Source organism: Condylura cristata, unplaced genomic scaffold, assembly GCF_000260355.1.
Source record: "Condylura cristata isolate star-nosed mole 26May11 unplaced genomic scaffold, ConCri1.0 scaffold00009, whole genome shotgun sequence".
NCBI classification, from domain to species: Eukaryota; Metazoa; Chordata; class Mammalia; order Eulipotyphla; family Talpidae; genus Condylura; species Condylura cristata.
The window spans coordinates 36,049,988-36,056,019 of record NW_004567110.1 but is presented as its reverse complement, the minus strand read 5'-3'; the positions used below and the strand labels follow the sequence as shown (position 1 = coordinate 36,056,019).

At 35.0% G+C, this 6,032-nt stretch overlaps 1 protein-coding gene across 1 annotated transcript in view; it reads right to left on the bottom strand.

Annotated features, from left to right (window-relative positions):
- The window catches only part of LOC101623942 (chromosome unknown open reading frame, human C8orf59), a 159,857-nt gene that overhangs the window by 119,390 nt on the left and 34,435 nt on the right, over window positions 1-6,032 (bottom strand). The window lies entirely within an intron of this gene.

Below are 6,032 nucleotides of genomic sequence, written 5' to 3'. Positions count from 1 at the left end.
TCCCCTCAGCAGTGTACTTCGTCGATCTGCCTGTTCTGCTCCCCACTCTGTCTCTGGTGAAGTCTTTCGCCACCCCTGAGTGTCTGGCCTGTACCCCAGTTCTGTATGCACAAATAAATAAATCTTTAAAAAAAAAATTTCTTGGCCCTAAAATAAACTGTTATATTATTTTCAAAAAATCTAATAAAAATATTATTGGCCCTGAAATATGGACATGCTTTCCAGTTTTTTTTTTTTTCATGTTGTTGGTATGTGAAAATATTAACAACACTGACAAGGTTTCATCTGACTTTTCCATTCATTGTAATTCACCTCCACATATCTTACAAGTAAGTGCTTTTCATTCAGTTATTCTATTATTAATAGTATATTATTCCAGTATATTAATTATTCCATTATTAATAGTATATTATTAATAGTATATTATTCCATTTTTAATAGTATATTCTAAAGAGGTAAAGTTATAAAAATCAGTTCTGACTTCTACTAACATAGCATTTCAAAGTTAAAATGCATTGGCATGCACAAAATGATGTAAAAATGAACTTTTATATAAAATTAAAAAAATGCATTGGCGTTTACATTTATTTTAATGTTTTCCAAAATATCCATCAAGAGGATGGATTAGGTTAAGCAGAAGTAACAAATAATATTGTAAGACTATATCTAAACAAAAATACATTTTTATAATGACAAGATAATTATCATCATTAGAGACTAAAGTAGGAGTGCCCAAATAACTTTCTAAAGACAATAGATAAAAATTGATCATAATTCAGTCTTAGTGTATGAGGTAGGCTGACATACCACTGGGATTTTTAAATGTAGTGTATGATTTAATCAATTTTTTTTTAGTGGAACATAATACTTCCTTTTAGGATAAACAGCATCTACATTTGAGGAATTTAGGGTTTTAAGTAGCATTCCTATAGAAGGAACTTTATACTGTTAAAAATACTAAAATTAGAAATAAAGAAAATGATAAAAGGTTATACGCTTTTAGGTATAAAATGAAGTGTGAAGATATTATATGTAATATAGTAACTATAGCTAATAATACTTCATTGTATAACTCAAATTGCTAATTGTAGAATTTAATTATTCTAACATTCAAAAAAAGAAACATAAGTAGGTGAGGTGATGGATGTGTTAACTAGACTAAGAAATTCTTTCACAATGTATAGGTATATCAAGTCACCATAATGCATACTTCCAGTAGTTTACACTTTTGTCTAGTATACATCAACAAACATGAAAGGATACTAAAACAATGTCATCCTATAATATCAACTGAAAGTATATAAAAAATAGGTTATTTAAATTTCATTAGATTTTTTTATAAAATAGCTGTGTAGTATGTTTCACTAATTCATAAATTCCTATTAGTCTTGATAGCTGAATTCTGAACAAATTAATGACATTAAGAGGCTTTGTTATAAAATTAAATTAATGCAGGTGTTTTTCTTCTCTGTTATTCAGAAACTAGATGAAAAGGAATCTTTTATGTCCTAATGCTTTTAAGATGCCATGATTTTAGATTTACTAGGTTTGTGCTTTTCAAAATAGTCCTTACAATTTAAAAAATGGTGCATTGAATTTTTTGCACAAAACTCCCATTAAATACTGATCCAGTATTAAATGTATAACTTGGGAACAATGATAAATATAAATGTTAGTTTTTGAGTGCTTGCACATGTATTATTTTGTCTGGTGCTAATAGCCAAGTGATATTTGGCAGGGTCGTCATTATTCTGAGAAGTCACCTCACCAGTAAGAACAACAATGCTTTACAGAAAAAGCCAGAAATGAAACTGAGATTTTTCTAGTCCCTGTAGACTTCAAGTTGGGGCTTGATTTTTTTCCAGAGTAGCAAAATAATTTGCATCACGCTGGATGTGCATTATGCAGACCAAAAAATAAAACCCAAACAAGTCAATGTAACTCTAATAGTGGCTTAGCCTTGCATTGAATGACAGCAGGGAGGGAAAGCAGGCAGTTTTCTGAGACTGACAGCGCAGCCACTGTGGTAGGAGGGCAGGCCCCAAACCAGCAGCTTTAGGAGAGAGCGGACCTTCAAGATAAATACATGCTTTTTCAGTGTGAAATCGTACATAAGCACTCACTATACAGTCTGTTAATATAAGCAGTTTGGTTTTTAAGCTGGTGCAGCAGCTGGAAAGGACAAGTCAAGGAAAATAGTCAGTGGGAAAACAGAGTGTGAAAAGCCATGGAGGGGGGTGGATGGGCAGGAGAAGTAAACTGTGCTGTGGGAAGAGTGAAAGATGCTCTTGTAGCTGAAGGAGAGGGTGGGCAAATCTGGAAAGAAAGGATAGAATAAGGCTGAAAGTAGGTAAGATGGATGCCTGAACAACCCTAAATGAGTGTCATTTTGAAGGAATGATATTGTTTTTAGTTCTTATCATGATGCTCAGAGTTTCATTTAACTGTTATATTAGCTTAGGCACTGTACACATCATTGGTTGTGCCCAGTTAAAAAGGCTTACTTTGATTCCCACTGTGTGAAGGGACAACTGGCAATGAGATGGAGCCATTCGAAATAGTTTAAAGGTGAAGGCTGTGGGATTCAATGCTATCTTTCAATAGCAGAAAGTCTCTTTATCTAAGTGGTTTCTGTGGGTTAGCTCCTGTACTTTGAGAGATGCACAGGAAGCCCTGTTTAAGATCAATAAGGAGCTAGGATTATTTAGGGGAGTCTGGTCAGAGAGAAGCTAGATAAAATGTACGAGGAAGAGTACTAGCTTTGCTGAGTGACTTACATTGTGATAGTGCTTTAATATATTATCTGACTTAAGAACCTTGTAAGGAAGGGGTTATTCTTTCCATGTCCAGATGAGGTGCCTGATGCCAAAGAAACCTTAGGCAAATGGCCACATAATGAAATGTCAAGGTGAAACAAAATAAATTTCCACTTGTGACTATTACAATCATATACTATCATTGTTATTGAAAGCTAGACTTGATCACCTATGATTGATATTAAGAAAGGTAGCATGAAGTTTAAGTAATGAGTTTTTCTCCATTGAAAATGCTACTGCTGGCCCTCCCTGGTGGCGCAGCGGGTTAAAGCACAGCACTAAGAAGCTTAAGCCACTTCCGCATGAGTTCGATTCCCGCCTGCCCGGGAGGTGACCACATGGCGTGGCAGACCTCTCCTGACCCGCCCGCTGCTCCCCTCAGCAGTGTACTTCGTAGATCTGCCTGTTCTGCTCCCCGCTGTATCTCTAGTGAATTCTCTCACCCTCCGCATCTCTGGCCTGTACCCCAGTTCTGTATGAATAAATAAAATCTTTAAAAAAAAATGCTACTGCTGTACTTTAAAAAAAATTGGTTTTGGAAGGAAAAAAAATGAACTTATGAACCCTGATGGTCTTACTTTATTTATCTGGGAGTACTCACCTTTTAGATTCATGTTCTTTTGTCAAATGAAGTGACAGTTCAGATTGATACAGTTTAGTGAGAGACACCAGACGGGAGAAGACCTCAGACTACTCTCCTGCACAGCTACCATGAATAGGAGCCAAAATTTAAGATCCAACTCAAGGGACTCAGCTGTCACTGGTGACAAGCTCAAGAACTGGGCCTATCATGTTCCTATATAACATAGTGAGACAAGATTCTTGCCAATGTTCTCTCAGAAAAATAAGATTATAGGGAAGGAAGATACAAGTTCTGTGTGACAGTTAAGTAGATTAACTTAAAATTTTATTAGTCATTTGTATATTTTTATCCTAGAACTTGTTTCTAAGAAAAATAATAATGAGTAGAAAAACACTTGCCGCTATAACATAAAGCATTTAAGTAAAATTACATAATTACTTCAAATCCTAATTTATACTTTGATCTTAGTTAAAAAGGTAAGCAATTCTCACTTTTTTTCTTTTATTTCTAATGTACTAAAATCACCCAGTGATACCAACTTACAGTGACTTGGTTACATTAGTTGGTAATATAAAATAAAATGCCAAATCAAGGGCAAAAATGTTTAAATTTTAGCACCTTAGAGCTTTTGAATTTATAATTTTAAAAGAGATCTCTGTTGAAACTTCCAAGTTTAGAAACTCTACCATCTCCCAATAACTTTTGCTCACTCCAATTTTTTTCTCTCTCTTTTATTCCCTTTTCCTCCTTCCTTTCACATTAATTTTTTGCAGACAATTCATACTAATTACCCAGCATATCAATTTTCCCATTGTAGTATTGAATATTGTCAATATTCTAGGAGATAATTTGTAGTTAATCATTCCTAGATTGTTCTGGCTGTACTTAACCTAACAATTGCTTTTTTAACCCAGTTCCAGAAATCTCAAAAGTCATGGCACAACTTGGAATTATCACTTTGCTTTGTTGACAGGGGATTTTTAAATTCATAAACAAATATGCTAGAGTAAATCAATTTAGACACAGATGATTAATTTGTGGTTTTGAAAAATAGATTATTGTCTAAAATGATACAATTTGATATAAGTTCTTTTGAAATTCTAATTTTTATTAACTTTCTCTTAAGGAAATATAGTAAAGACACCAATTGTCATTTTCAAGACCATATACCTTAAACTAATAAATAATTCACTTTGCAAATCTTATGCAGTGTTTATTTAAGATTATATGCCATTGTATACATTATTATTTATTCATTGTGCAGAGGCACTTATTTTAATGAGTGAGTAAGAGTCCATTTTTAAACTCTTTCTATGAGTACATAGTAACAATGTCATGAATTCTTAGACTGTTGACCTTGCTTGGTGCAAAGACTTTATTAAATACTTTATCTTCAAATCACATGAAATTTAACTACCAGTTGTCTAGCCACACATCTCAGATAAAGAGAGGTAACAATTTAGTGAACTGGGACACAAGATCATAATCTGCTGATATAAATAATGATGCACTAGATAAGAAATAGAAAACACCTCCATTAACCACAAGATCTACCACCACTGCACTCTCCCATTAAAGCAGAAAACTGGTCCAGGAGTTTCAGCTCTGCAGATTTTCCCAACCAGCTGACATATTTGAGCTCAGAGTCTTAGGACATTTGCTTTCCTCTCTGCTTGGATTTTCCGAACTATGTCAGTTCTTGATTCCACATGGTTATTGTGCGGATCAAATAATCCTCGGTCACAAAAATACCCTGGGTTGTGACTCCCCTGGCGTCCCGGTTATGAGTGTGGTCAGTCATTCCTCATGCCTTGCAGATGAGCTATCTTTACCATGATGAGAGGTTTCCTTTTCAAGTTTTGTAATCTCCAATCGCAAAATACTAGCATCAATAAAAATCCAAGTAATTTAGGAAATGTATATTGTAAGCTTGTTCAAAATAGCATGGAAATTAGTTTTATCTTTGCTTGCTATCTTTTTCAAAATAAAATTACTACAGACCTAGACCAGAGAAGAAATTTCATAATGCATTCCTAGAATTATTATACCTATAACCTGATATCATCACTGTGAGCCATACCAGACATTTTAAAAATACATACTTTAAAACTAATAAACATAATAAAAATGTATATTTGATCAGTGCACATTGGATAGGCTGGTCCTATTTTCTTTTTTGTGTGATTCATAGTATTACAAAAGAACTCAAGGGGGTGGGGATCATAGAGGTCTTTTCCTGCTCCTTTCATTATGTCTTGGAGAGTAAGATCACACGTTCTGAATAATTCGGATTCACTTTCTTTGTAGCCTTCCAGCCCTTCAGAATAGGTACAATTCAAGGAGTCGGCATAATTCAGTTTCCCACTCGGACTCTGCGGGAAGCTGAGATCCATCCAGCCTTCTCCTCAATTTGCTGGCGTTGTCAGGGATCCAGCCCTCCGCCCCCAGTAGACCAAACAGATCTGCTAAGCTGGGACTAGCCGCCAGAAGCGGTTCGGGGAAGCTGGTGCTGTAAGCCTCTTTAACGATAACGGACTTTATAGAAACTGCACTCCCAGAGTCTACACACATCCTTTGCAAGGATTTTGTAGGTTGCCTGCACGGAAGTCAAACATCGGCCAGGCAAACAAACT